Raw genomic sequence first — 14,677 nt, forward strand, 5'->3', positions numbered from 1 at the left:
ACGGGGCGCCGAATCACCCAGCCTCGCCTCCTCCTCGGGCCTGAGCAGGGAGGCCAGCACCTCAGATAGCCGTGACAGCCTTGACCCTGACCCTGACCCTGACCTGGCGGCCATGAGCCTTCTGCCCTCCCGTCTCTCCACACTCTCCTGGTTGTAACCCTGGTGGCCACCAGGATGGCTGCAAAGCCCAAGGCCCTCCCCTCAGCACCAAGGTCTTTGTCGCCTGAGCCCAGCGACCGCTGACCCCTGACCCTGCAACTCACGACCTGGCCTGCTTGTGGCCTTCTCCACGATGTATCCACTCTGTCCTGCCAAGAGCACACGATATGGCTCGCCCAGTGCACCCCACAGGCCCATCGGTGGCCCTGGCCTCTGAGTCAAGCGGGAGGTTGGTGGCACCCAGTGGGCACCAGGCCCTGGCCAGTCCTCTGCCCACAGGGAGCCTACCAGGGGCTGGGGCCTGCCCTCCGCCACCTTCTCTACCGGCTCTAATTTGACAGCAGTGCTGCGGCAAAGTGAGACAAGGTGGCTGCAGGAACAGAGCAGGGAGGCGGCCAGTCCACTGGCCCCGAAGGATGAGGGAAATTCTGTCTGTAGGGAGGGTTGGTCCCGGGGATGTGACCCGGCACCACCGTGGGCTGGTTTTTCGTGCATGAGCTAACTGGACATGTCAGCAGCAGGACACGCTGCACTGAAACAGTTCACCAGGCAATGGGGGCGTGATGCAGGACACGCAGCAGCTGGTGCCGACACACATGTCCACTGTACCTGGGCAGGGTCCCCCACTGCCCAAGCTCCCGGGTGCCCACCTCCTTGCCACACACCTCAGCTGCCAGGACTGGGCCCCAAAACATGAATGTAAGATGCCACACTGTCAGAAATACTGATTGCATGTGGGAAGGAGACTATTTGGATATGTTGGTTAAAGGCTGTCTCACTAAACACACCCATTGCTCGTTTGCACGTGGCTGCGGGGCACCCTGAGATGACACTGCCGGCATCCCGTGCTCCCTGGGGCAGCGCTGGTCTGGGCTGTGGCCTGGGGGGTACGAGGCCCCCCAATGCCTGCCCCATGGGTGCCCCACTCACCCTCCCCAATGAGTGCCGGCAGCTTCCACTCCGCTTTCAGTCACAGCCACTGCAGCCACCAGCACTGGGGCCCCGGGAGCAAACACTCCCAGATGGATTGCTATGCGGGTCCTCACCACCACCCGGGAGGTGCAGAGGGGGAAACCAAGGCACAGGGCCCTAAACTCCCATGGCAAGTGCCCAGCTAAATGGCTGACCTCCCCCGAGCCCCCTCCCAGTGGCCTTGCCCTGAGCGGCTACGGAGATGTCCCCTTTAGCTTGTTGGCTAACGGTCTTCTGGGCTGTGCCTACCCTGGTGAATTGGTGGTCCCAGCACCCAGTGTCAATGGCAGGGATCTCCAGGCTTTAATTATTCCCTAGGCAGCCACTGGCATAAATGTAGCCTAGACGTCCAAGAAAAACAGCTGTCAGTACAGGGAGCCTTTCCCAGAGCTAAATGCAGCTCTGGGCACTGGGAAGGCTGGCACATGCTCAAGTAACAACTGGACCCCGCGGGCACCCAGCAGACCTTGGGCAGGGCATGCTCCCTGTCCCGTGAATGATGGCACAGCAGGTCGGGAGGCCACTGGCTGCCTCTATTCCACTGGGAGACCCAGGCAGGCGTAGCAGGGATGCGTGCGGGCTGGTCTACATTTAAAGCGTATTTACAGATGGGCACAGTTGCCAGCCCAAGGCTGCCCATGAGGTCAGCTTCCTGCCAGGCCCTGCAGCTGATGTTTACTGAGATTATAGAGGGACTGGCCCAGCCCTGCACTCCGAAGCCCTTCCACCCCATGCTCCAGGCCCCTCCTGTGCCAGAGCTAGGCCCCAGCTCCGGAGCTCGGGGATATGACACAGCCTTGAGACCCTATGGTGTCCAGGCCACAGGAGGCTTCAGATAGGAGGTGAAGCATGGATGGAGGAGTTAAAATAGGAGCAGTGCAAGTCCAGAGTGGAGGGGGCTATGCGGCCTCAGGAGGAAGAAAGACAACTGTGCTGGACATGGGTTTTGAAGGATGAATAGGAGTTTCCAGGCATCCCAATGACAGAAAATAGGATGGGGAGGGTATGTTATAGTGAGCAAGGGAGGGTGTGTTTCAGGCACGGTTGTCATCCAGTGTGCCTAAGACACAACATTTGGGGGTGGAAGGTGAGAGAGAGTAAATAAGAGCACCGCTGACTTTAATGTGGGTGAAAATTGCTAGGGGTCCTGTGGAGCTGCGGGCCCCACCCCAGTGATGCACAGACCTGGGTGAGGCCAGGGGTCCCATGAATTGGCCAGCCTGCAAGGAGCTCTGATGGGGGCCAGACCCTGTCAGGTTCTCGGGGAAAGAATAGGCTGGCATGGGCTGTAGTGGTGAGCACGGCTTCCCAGGGAGAGTGGGGCAAGAAGCCTCTCAAGGGTGGGGGACTTGCTGGGGGGCGTCAGGGGCTCCCCAACTGAAGGCACAGAGAGATCAAGAGTGCAGAGGCAGGTGTGACACCAGGAGCTCACAGGTCTGGGCGTGAAGCTGTGCACTGAGTCAGACACACCCTGCTGTGGATAAGCCGTGTTAAATAAATTAACTCACATTTGCTCTTTTCCACAGAACAATTAAAATTTCCGTTGTCACCTGCACTTGTGTTTCTAGCCACAGCTCTGACTCAGGGCTGCAAGTCCAGCCTGCACAGGGTCAAAAGCACTGTGTTGGGTGTTTTAGACTTCTTAAAATTAGTGCCAACGTTTCAGCACAGGCGGTTTTGCATAAAAAACACAGATTCTGCCTTTTCTCAACAGCCCCACAGATGTGGGCACGCCCAGCTGCCTCCGGCCTGGTGGGCATGGTGGGGGGATAGGCACCTGCAGCCCCACACCGGACCCATACTGCTGCCCCCACAACGCCGCCCTTCCCACTGCTGCCACTGCTACCCCACATCGCAGCCCCATGCTTTACCCTTCCCCCATGTTAAGTTCTCAATGCCGCCCCTCCCCAACACCACTGTCCTCCCCCCATGCCATGGTGCCCACAACTGGTGACAGTCCACCCTCTGGCCGGGCCATGCCTCCTGAGCCCCGAGCCAGACCCTAGTGCCAGGCCCACTGGGGCTTCTTGGCAAGGTGGTGCTTTTGGACGAAAGGAGGCTGCACCTCTGCCAAGGGCCGGGTGGCACCGGGCAGGCGCATGGTGTGAGGGTGGCCGTAAGCCAGGCGTGCCATGGCCTGAGAGACCCAGGACAGGTTCATCTGTCCTGAAGGGACCCTGATGCCTTCTCCCAGCCTGCCGTCAGGCTGTGATGGGTCAGCTCATTAGGGGCCAGCTCAGTCCCAGAGAAGGGTTTTAATCTGCCCTTGGAATTGCTTCTGATTCAAGATGCCCAAATGCACCCATACCATAATCCCTCCTCTCCCAAGTGCCTTTGAATGAGAGAATACACACACACACATGCAGACACACACACGTACACACTGGACACAGGACTGGGAGGTGCCCTCTTTCCCTGAAATCCAGAAACAAGTGACAGCAGGTAGAGGAAGTCACAGCCCAAAAGCACCCCAGAGAGGACAGCCAGCCCCCTCCCCATTACATGGCAACCAGGCAGGCGCCCCAACAGGAGGGTCCTTTCAGTGATGGCAGAGCCAGTCCAGGCTCAGAAATGGAAGAACTGACACTGAAGGAAGCAGAGTTATTAGGCCCTTAAGTAGAGTGGGTTTTCAACGTGGCTGTAATTATTCTTCTCCAAAAGGCCAGGGGAGGTCTCAGCCATGAGACTGAACAGGCATTTAGGGCAAAGGACCAGATGGAGGTCTTGAATGTGAAAAGAGCAATTGTTGAGATAAAAACTCAAGAGTTCATTTGCACTGCAGAATAAACACTGCTGACCTGGAAGATGGGTGAAGAAGTTCTCCCGGCACACATGCAGTGCAAAGAAATCCGAAGGAGGGGAGCATGGCTCGCCAGACAGAGATCACTGGGAGTCAGGACAGAGGGGAGGCAATTTCCAAAAACGAGGTTTGAGAATCCCCCAGGACCAAAGAGACACTTGTCATCAGTCTGAAAGGGCCACTGAGCTCTGAGCTGTACAAACCAAACCTAAAGATCACATGGGGAAACTTCCCAGTGACTGTCAGGACCCAGAGAATAAAAACAAATGTTGAAAGCCTTTTAGAAAACAAAAAACAATACAAAAGAATGAGAAATCGATCAATGTTCTCACTGGAAATGGGATGTGAAGAGGCAGTGGAGCACGCGGCTTGCTCCTGCAATTATACCCTACCAAACTGTCACCCCAATAGAGAAGGAAGAAATACATTTTCGGATATGCAGGAATCTGAAGGCTTACCACCTGCTGTCCCACCTCAGGCTTTTCAGACATTCTGAGTTTATGCAGAAGACCAAGCAACATATTTGGCACTGAAATTCGAGTTTTAAATCTTCTCCGCACCCTCCCTCTGCTGCCAGCCATTGGTGCAGTCCTCTTATCAGAGCATCCTCCCACGGCCTCGATGGTGACCATGTCATCCACCATGGTGGCTGCTTGGAGGAGGTGACATCTGAGTGGAGACCTAGTGGAAGGGAGGAAAGGCCCAGGGATCTGAGATGGGAAATGCCCAGTGAAGGGCATGGAGGGACGTGGGTGTGAAGCAGTGCGCAGGTGTGGGTGAGTGTGTGGGCGGTGGGGACAGCGGGTGGCTCTGAGCATTCTAGAGCTGAGGACGTGGCCTGCCCTCCAGCAGCCCCTGTGGTGGGCCATGGGGCCTCCTGGGATGAGTGTTCCATTGATTCTTGCTCTCTGCCCACATCACCTGGCAGAGGGGGAGGGCAGGGAGCAGGATTGAGCGTTCATTTTAGGCGGGTAGCGGGGTCCTTCCCATGGGGACCTGGCTTCCCCTTCATAAAGGGGGGCTGGGAGAGAGACAGGGGGCGGCCCTTGCAGGGAGCATGGTTAGGAGCTGCCCATGCCCGGCGCCTGGCAGACAGCGGCTGTGAGCCCACTCAGGACGGGGTGGGCAGCAGGGAACCTCTGTGCAGGGCCCAGGCCTGCACGTGCCTGGACGTCCCATCCTGTGAGCCCACGGGAGCACTGTGACCTCCCCAGGCCCATCTCCCTGTCACCAGGAGGTTGCAGAGGCCCCCAGCCCTCCAGGCTGCTAGAGGGGGTGGGAAATGAGATCCTCCTGTGGGGGCCCCCGGGGAGCTGGCAATGTGCCTGCAGGCAAACCCCCATGCCAGGTGGAAATGTGCATCCACATATGGCTGGGACTCGGTGTCCATGGCAGCCAAAGGTGGGAACAACCAAAGCCCATCCGTGGACAAGTGATGAGCAGATGAGGGGCGGCGGCAGGGAAATATTACTCAGCACTGAAAAAGCCCATGCATCCATGCAGGCAACTTCCAAGACACTGCAATGTGGGAAAGAAGCCAGAGCCCCTTGGTGTGGGGACCCAGGAGAGGTTAATCCATAGAGCTAGGGGCAGTGGGCAGCTGCTGGGGTAGGGGACAGGGAGGCAACCCCAATCCTTTTGGGGTGATGAAAATGTTCTGGAATTAGATGGTGGTGATGGCTGTGCAATCATGTGGACAGACTAAAACCCACCGAATTGTTCACTTGCAAATGGTGAATTTACAACATATGACATCTTTCAAAAAAAATAGTTTCAGGTTTCATCATGTGACTGGGATGAGGCTGGTCGCCGAGGACCCCATGTGTGCCCAGCACACCGTGGTCTCCAGGACAGGCCTGTGCCCCCAGGTGGCCCCCGCCTCCCCTGGCATGCATCTGAGCCCTGCAAGCTGGCTGCCAGCCCACCCCTCCCGGGAACATGGAGACACCCAGTGTTGCTTCCCCAGGATACCACCTGGAAGGTCCCTGTTTACCCTCAGCCTAGGAGGAATGAGGAATAAGCTGCGTGGGGACATGGCAGGTAGCCATGTCCATGCCAGGGTGTGTGAGAGCCTCCTTGGCCATTTATGAATGTGGTCTCTGCTTGGCCCCTGGCAGGGATGTCGGCTCAGCATGGAGGCTGGGAGTGGGCAGCCAGGGGACAGCATGACCCCCATCCAGCAGCTGACTCCCAGGGCCACCAGGAGGGGCCGAGGATGGGGAAGCAGCTGGAGCACAGCACACCTACATTGGCCTGTTCACCTACTCTTGTCTGCTCCCCCATCTACTTGTTCATCCATCCATCCATCCATCCACCCGTCTGTCTGTCCATCCATCCATCTGTCCATCCATCCATCTGTCTGTCCATCCATCCATCCGTCTGTCCATCCATCCATCCATCATCATCCATCCATCCATTTGCCTGTCCATCGATTCATCCATCCATCCACCTGTCTGTCCATCCATCTGTCCATAATTATCCATCCATCTATCCATTCATCCATCGATCTGTCTGTCCATCAATCTGTCTGTCCATCCATCCATCCATCCATCCATCCACCCATCCATCCATCCACCCATCCATCCATCCACCCATCCATCCATTCACTCATCCATCCATCCATGCTCCCTCAGCCTCCCCACAGCCTCGCTGGGACACACAGCTGTTTCCAGGCCATTGTACTTTACTCAGGGGGCTTCACCCGCCCCAACCTGGGAGGGGTGAGAGTGGGGGGCAGGGAAGCAAAGAAGGGCCACCCAGCCAGAAGGGATCAGAGGAGCCTTGGTCCCTGGGTCCCCAGCAGCAGGCAATGCTGACCCCTTGCTTCAAGATCTGGGCGAAAGGGAAGGCAGGGTGGGGTGGGGGTCCCAGGTAAGCCCCACAGTTCTGCTCCTCACCACTCTCTGACTGCCTACGGTAGGCCACAGACAGAACTTATGTTTGGAATCTTCCTCTCCAAAGCCCAAAAATGACGTCATTCCCCACAGCTGCTTCAGCAGCAGTGAGAATTGAGGTGGGTGCCAAGCACACAGCCTATGGCTGGATGCCACTGATGGAGCTGCTGGTCTCCCCTTCTGGCTGTTGGGGTCTCAGATAGGCCATGGCAAGTCGACCAGGCAAGGGGGTTCATGAGCCTTTGGGAGCACCAGGATGCAGGAACTAGCTGTGCTGACTGCAGCCAGGCTCCAGGGTCCCCAAGCCCCGTGGGGTGGGTCCCTGCCCTTTTGGCCTCCTTGCCTCCCACCCTCCCCAAAGCTGCCTTGGCACCCCCAGGCCAGGGGAAGCCAGGAGACTGCCATGCCCCAGACGAATGCCGAGTGGGTGCTGGATGGTCATGAGCACCTGATGGATGTGAAGGCCGCCTGGGTCTCTGGGCTCCTGGGGACACCGTGGGCACATGTGACCAGGTGGCACAGAGTTCTCGGGCACCAGGGTGGGCTCACATGTGAACAGGGCCATGAGGAGCACCGCGGGCACCTTCAGGTGGCCAGAGCATGGGCTGGGCATCCTGGCACTGTGAACAACCTGCGCCATTGCCCAGGCACAGCTGTGGTCAAAAGCCCACTTTTCCTGCCACCCAGAGAAACGGAGGGTCCTAAAGGTGTGACATAAGTATGGACCTTGGTCAGCCCCTGAGGACAGATCCGCTGCCATGGCCATCACGGCGAATGATGAGGATAAACCAGGGAGAGAGAGGCCCAAGACACAGGCCTCGGGCCACTCCCGGGTGTTCCAGAATGCTGGGGGACTACTGGGCCGACCCCACCCAGCTGTGACTGGTCTGTCTTGGCTCAGCTCCATCACAGGATGCAACTGGCCTCTTTCCGGGAGCCCTGGTGACAGGTAGGGCAGAGCAACTTGCCGATGGAGCTGCCTGGGAGAGGGTGGCCTGTCCCCTGAGCAGACCAGGCCTGGACCCCTAGAAGGGCACCCTGGGTCATCTGGCCAGGCTCTGAGGGCCGTGACTGGGCCGGCGTGGCAGGACGGGGTCTGAGTGGGGCCTGGTTTCGAGGGGTGGGGGGCTGACGCAGCTAAGCACAGAAAGGGCGGTGAGGGCATGGCAGGGGAGGCCACTCCTGCGGGGCAGGCAGGACCCTGGAGGAGGGGCCGGGAGGTGGCCGTCCTGCACAGGAGGTCACAGGTAGAGGGTGTGGGAGGGGGGCACGAGGACCACCAGGCTGGATCCCAAGCAGGGGGTGGGGGAGCACCTGTTCCATGACCCCTCCTCACCTGGCACCAGAGCAAAGGTGGGGGCTGGCCCGGGAGCCTTCCCCACCACCGTCCTACACCCTTCCGAGGGCTTTCCATCTTCTATATCCTCATACAGACCCCCTGGGTTCTGACCCTCCTTAAAAAAAAAAAAACCCTGCAGGGTAAAAGCACGGTAAGCAGTGTGCCCTGGGCACCGCCGGCCCCACCCAGCAGCCCAGCCCCCAGTGCCAAGGGCTCCCCACACTCCTGCTGGGAAAACCAAGTCTGGGGTGCTCGATGACTCCCAGAAGGCTGCATGGACGTGGGCGGCTGTTTGTGGGGCGCCCTCTTCTCCCCCTGCACACCCCCAATCTCATCCCCCTGTGCTGAAGGAGGAGGAGGGCGGGGCCTGAGCTCTCCCAGAGTCAAACCCAGAATTGGGCGGGGGGAGTGGGGGGTGCTTAGACGACTCTGGGCTGTAGGTGGCCCCCAGGTCGGGGGACGCTGAGGAGCGTGGGTGTTTTTGGCATCCTCTGTGGGGCAGGGGCCCAGAAAGTAGGCTGCGAGCAGGCCTCTCCCGAGCCAGGCTGCTGCTCTGCTTGGATTCTGGCCCCCGAATGTGACAGGGGCAGAGGCCAAGTGGACATCTGCCAGGAGAGGTGGCACGATGCCTCCCGGCCTCAGATGTCAGGTGGGAGAAGGTACAGGGTGCAGGCGGATTAGGTGGAAAGGGGACATAATCTCTCTATTAACATTCTCCCAAGGCAGTCTCGTGGAAAAGCACAGCTGACGTGAGGCGTGTTGCTGCAGGGTGATAGGGCAGGGTCTGCAGAGGCCACAGGGAGGGGCTCTGAGGTCAGCCCAAAGCAGAGCTTTCTCTCTAACCTTTCAATAACTCTTCAGTGGGGGACCAGGGGCTGCTGTAACAGAGAGTGAGTTCCCTGTTGCTAGAGGTATTCAAGCAAAGAGGGGGTCTGGTGGAGACTGAAGTACTGATGAGGTTGAAGCGCATGACTGCTAAGTGTCCTTCCACCCTGAAATCCTGGGATCTGCCAACCCCCACATCACCCCGGGGCCCAGTCACACACCAGTGCCTCCTACCCCGGGGCACCTCTTCTTCCCAGGCTGAGGACACCGGGCTACATCTCCCCCCAGGAGGCCTGCAGCTTGCCTCCAGCAGCCTCTTCGTCTCTCCATTCCGGGGCGCGGAGGGCCCCAGCCTCAGCACCTCTGCCCGCGGTTCTGGGCCCTGCAGGGCTGGGTGCAGGGCACCCTCTCTCCATGTCACCCTGGCAGCATTTTACCTCCTCATCTCCCTCCATCCACCGCCTCCACCAGATCGCAAGCCCGTGGAGGGCGGCCGGTATTCGCTCCTGCAGTGTGGGGCGCCCAGGTCACGGTGGGCACAGAAGGGGCCTCCTGCACCCGCACCCATGTGGGACCAGGCAGGGCAAGGAGAGGCCACCTTGGCCAGCAGGAAAGTGGCTCCCAGGGTCCCCATCAGCTGTGCCATCCAGCCCAGTTCCCGAGCCTCTGGTCCTGGGGTCACCCATCTATAGCTCGGGGATCCTCAGCCTCCCCATGCGTTGCCACGTGGAACGCTCCTGCTGGGAGGGGGGGCGCCGCCTCTCACTCTCCCTGGAGGGTTCCCAGCACCGGTTAAATCTGCGCCCGGTAGGAGTGAGTGCTGCGCCCTTAGCAAACGACTTGGCAGCCACACCCTGGGCCTCTGCCCTCTGTGTGCCAAATTCCCGCACTGCGGGCTGAGGGCGGGGACAGGGCCTGGGTGGCAGCAGAAAGTCCCGCGAGTCCACCAGCCTTCTCTTCAGGCCTCTGCCGCGTGGGGTGCCTCGTCCCCAAGGGTCCCTCCAGCCCGACTCCCTGGGCGCACCGGGCGGGCTGGGGGCACACAGGCGGACAGAGGCGCGGGGGGTGGGGTGGGGCTGCCCGGGAAGCCCTGACGGACCTCCCCACCCCCACCTGGCGCTGCCACTGCCTGTCTGAGCGCCTCCGGGGGGCGGCCAGGAAGAGGCGGTGGTGGTGGTGGCCTCGCTCCAACGCGCCCTCCCCGGGATCCGACTGCTCCGAACTGCAATGAATAAGCCGGCCGGGGCCCCCAGCCTCTGCCCGGCGCCCCTTGGCTCCGAGCCACCAGCGGGCACGCCACTCCAGGCCCCGGGGCTGCGCTTGGCGAGTGCCCGGAGGGACTGGCCCGCAGCTCGGTTGGTGCAGCCCACGGCACTGGGCCGGGCGGACCCCGCCACCCCTGCCGAGCCCCTCCGCGGAGCCTGCACATCCCACCCCGGGCGAGGTCAGGGGAGACGGGCAGGAGCGCGGGGCGCCGCGAGGGCCCGGCGGGGCCAACCAGGGGCCGCGGGGTCCGGGGCCTCGGACTGCGGCATCGGGCGGGGGCGCCGCAGCCGGGTCACCCCCGTTCCAGTCCCCGCTCCAAACCCCGACTTCGTCCGGCGCCCGCCGGCGCCGTCGTCCCGGCCCAGGGAGAGCGGAGGAGGAGGGGGAGGGGCGCGGGCCGGGAGACGCGTCCACACTCACCTCGTCCGAGGGCTCCGCTCCGCGGGCCGCGCTGGCGCGGGAAGGCGCGATCCGGGTCGGGGAGCGCAGCCCCGGCGCTGGGCGGAGGAGAGGCGCCGTCCTCATTCCTGACCGCAGGCCCGCCGGGTACCCAGCCGGCCGCAGCGCAGGACCTGCCCCTCCCGGCCGGGGGTGGGGAGCAGCCAGAAACCTCAGCCGCTTCTCCAGGTGGCGCCGCCGGGGAGGGGGTCGGGGCCGGAGCCGGCGGGGGAGGGCCGTCTCCGGCCAAGTCCGTGGCCAGCACCCACCCAGCAGCGTGGCCCGACCGCGGGGTCTGCCCGGAGGGGGCAGGGGCACCTTCCTCTCAGGCCCGTGCCCCCCCACTCCCCACCCCCGCTGCTTTTAGCAAGCTTTCAGAAGTGTGGCTTTCCTGGGATCACCCCAGGGATGGGGGGAACCTGATAGGACACGTGTTCCCCCATCTAAGGCCCTCCCTGTGCCCTGCCCCCACCCCTCCCCCACCCCCACCCCCCGCCCCAGACGGCAGGGTTGGGCCGTTCAGCTGCTGGATTTATCACAACTCAGAAGAGCTAGCTCCGTTCTGCCATGTGGTTTCCAGTGCCCATCTCCTCCACTGCCCTCCTGCCAGCCCCTTCCAGGTGCCCAAACCAAGGGCTTCCCCTCCGGCTTCTGGCAGGAAGGGCACAGAGCTGTGTCCCCACCCTCCCTTGGCCTGTGCAACCTGGGGAGGATGCCTGTTCTGCAGGCAGCCCCCAAACCTCAGTGTCCCTGGGCCCCCTGGCTCAGCCTTGGGCCTTGCTTAGGGGATGCTGGCCTGAGGGGCTGGGGTGGGGAGAACCTGCAACCATCTGGGCCCCTGGAGCAGGAGGGGCCTCTGGGGGCCACCGGAGGCCCAGATAGGGTGACAGGCCTGCCCACACACACTCAGCTGGTAACGGCTAGAGGACCTGAACCCGGCATCCAGCCTCCTGGCCCACAGTGGACACAAGCTGTGCTGGGACAGGCAGGAGAGGGAAGGTGCAGCCATCGTGGGCGTACCCACGGACAGATGCCCCACACTCCCAAAGACAGCCCAAGAGGTGGACTCAGAGCCCACTTCTAAGAAGCAAAATTGAGGGCAGGGTCCTCACTTCACAGAAAGGAACCCTTTCAGATAAAGGCTCCTGAGAGCCTCTCGAGCAAGCTTTAAATTATAGTTCAAGTTTCACGCCCTTCTTGGCACACCTTTATCATGCAAAGTGCGGGGCAGCTTAGTGCCAGGCCTGGGGCTGAGGGAGGGCGCTCGGGGTCTGCCACAGTGGCCACCTTGGCCTCTCCTGTACAGTTTAGAGTACATTACAATAAACTGCAAACCATGGCAGGTCTCCTGGGCTTGTTATGACAGTGTCTGAGGGGGCTCCAGAGCTCCCATCTGTGGCAGACCCGGGTGCAGGGAGACGAATGCCCCCACCCCCAGCCATCCCGGAGGCACCTAGAGGCCCCCAGCTCATGAGCGGCAGCTCAGGTTTCCGCAGCTCCGTTTGGAGCCTCCTGGACCTGGGGTCCCCTCTCCATGTGAACTAGCCTGGAAGGGACTGAGGACCCCTTGAGAGTTCATCTGTGTTTGAATCGAGCAAGTTTCCTAAAGTTTCTTGTGCCAAAGGGTCCCCGGGCTCCAGACAAAGTTCCCAGGCATGTTTCCTTCCTTGTCCTTTCCTTTGGGTCAATGTCTTACTTCTAAGAAAGGCCACGATTGCAGAGTTCACCCGTGTGAGTGTGCGTGTGTGAGAGTATGCGAGTGTGCATGCATGACCAGCACACCATGTACTTGGATGCTGTTGGCACATCTCTGTGCCCCCATGGGTGGGTATGTGGAGGGCTCTTTCCCTGAGCTCCCGGTGCCTCAGGGATAGGCCTCCCCACTTCCCACCTCACAGAGACACTGCATAGCATGCTCAGGGCCACACAGCATGCCACTCCTGCCCAGGCCACCGTCCCTCACCATGGCCTCCCTTAACAGACCCTGCCTGTCCCAGCCCCCTAGGCCCAACCACTTTGTGTCACTCAGGGGTCCCCAAAAGGGGAGACTTTGTCCTCAGGGTGGGGGACAGGTGATGATTGCAGGTGTTTCTTGGTGTCCTAGCTGGGGTGTGTGTATGCGTGTGGGGTGTGTGTGTGTGTGTGAATGTGGGCATGAGTGTAAGCGTGCGTGTAGGTTTGAGTGTGGTTTCGTATGAGGGTGGGTGTGTTTGTGAGTGTGGGTGGAGGTGAATGTGTATGTGGGTTTCAGTGTGTGTGTGTGTGGCTTTGAGTGTGGTTGGGTGTGAGTGGGCGTGGCTGTGAGTGTGGGTGGAGGTGAATGTGTATGTGGGATTGAGTGTGAGTATGACTGTGTGTGTGTGTGTGGGTGCATCTAAAGAGAGAACCCAGGGCTACGGCTCAGCAGGCGACCACTCGCAAACCCCCCAATCTCCTGACAACGCATGCAGCCCCGAAGGCCCATAGTGTAAAGAGAGAACCTGGAGTGGACACTTTCCCGGAAGTGGCCAGCAGGCCCAGCAACCCCCCACTCTTCATGGACCCAAAGACCCCAGAGAGCTGGAAGGTGGAGCACCCATGTCCACCTGGTCCTGCATGGAAGAGGCATCTGTAAGGACAATTGGGAAGGGGCTTCAGAGGCAGCGTGGGGTTGGGGGGACACTTACCCCCGGTGTGCACCAGACCCTGCAGAGCTGGGAGCTGCCCAGAGGGTCCCAGCCCCCACTCTCTGTAGGGGGCAGCTGCCAGGGGTTCCCAGCTGTCGAGTGCGGTTCCCCTGCGCTGAGGGTTTCCCTGATTCCTCTCATGGCTGCAGAGGATCCTTCCTGCTGCAGGGGAGAGCCTGGGCAGCACTTCTGAGTCATTGCCTGACCTTTACATGATGTAAAAATGAAACTGCTCACCAAACACCAAGGGGGGTGGTGGGAAATGCACCGGCAAATTCCAGGGGCATATTGTCACATGGTCATTCCAGCTTGACCCTGCCTGCCGGTGCTTCTGTGTGGCATGCTTGTCTGCCAGGCAGCTGGCATCTTGCAAGTCATGACCCACCTCTGCTCAGGGGTCCATGCGGGGCCCAGGTGGGCCTGTGGCACTGCGACCCTCGCCTCTGAGATGAGCACAGGCTCGGCCATGTGCAACCCAGGGAGCAAGTGTCACATCTGCAGCCTCGTGGCTAACCCCACTTTCCAGATGGGAACACTAAGGCTGGAGGAGGCAGGGCACGCATACCAAAGATGGGGGGGCTGGTGGGCAGCTCTACTCCGGGGCTGGCCACCACCCAGGGCACTGGGGTCCCTGGCCGCTGGAGTCACCACAGCCCCAATGGGCAGGCAGGAGAGGACGTGGACTCAGTAGGGCAGACCAGGGTGCTGGGAAGCCCACCCTGACAACCCCAAGGAGACGCTTCCTGGGTGGAAATGTGCTTTCGCCCTTGGAGCCCGGCAGGGTGGGCCTGGGTGAGGGGGAGAAGGCCCACTGGGGAGAGGGGTACATGCCCATTAAAATGTGCCTTAACATACAGGACAACAGTTACGGGGAGTCCACAGGCCCCAGCCTCTCCAAGGCGGGTAGCCTGGCTGCTCCTGGTTGATGGCCCGGGCACTGGCCTGGCTACTTCTAGAAAAGGGGCTCCAGAAAATGGGCCCCAGGGGTGCAGCAAAAGTCATCGCTCAGGCTGCCTCCGGGTCTCAGGGCTGCACAGAGGCCCAGGACTGCAAGTGTGGGCGGGGCTTCCTCCCCCATCGCTGCTGCCAGCTGTGTGTCCTGGGGCCCGTGCACGGTCTCTCTGAGCCCCGGTGGGTTCCTCTGGGAAGCGAAGGTAGGGGCTCCACTGCCCAGTCTGGAGGGCAGAGCACAACGGGTCGTGGGGCAGCAGGGACCTTGGAGCAGCTGCAGGGCCTAGAAAGTCAGGCCTGGGGCCTCTGAGCTTTCTTGGACCATTCACCCAAGTTCTCCCTCTCCCTCTCTTTCTTCCCCCCCCTC

At 60.9% G+C, this 14,677-nt stretch overlaps 1 long non-coding RNA gene across 2 annotated transcripts in view; it reads right to left on the reverse strand.

Moving 5' to 3' along the window:
• The window catches only part of LOC143651843 (uncharacterized), a 72,742-nt gene extending 61,916 nt beyond the window's left edge, over positions 1-10,826 (reverse strand). For both annotated transcript variants that reach the window (XR_013160272.1, XR_013160271.1), the window contains exon 1: positions 10,676-10,826. This is a non-coding gene — a long non-coding RNA (uncharacterized LOC143651843). The remainder of the gene's footprint in view (positions 1-10,675) is intronic.
• Positions 10,827-14,677: the final 3,851 nt, after the last annotated feature.

The sequence above is a fragment of the Tamandua tetradactyla genome, chromosome 12, assembly GCF_023851605.1.
Source record: "Tamandua tetradactyla isolate mTamTet1 chromosome 12, mTamTet1.pri, whole genome shotgun sequence".
Lineage (NCBI taxonomy): Eukaryota > Metazoa > Chordata > Mammalia > Pilosa > Myrmecophagidae > Tamandua > Tamandua tetradactyla.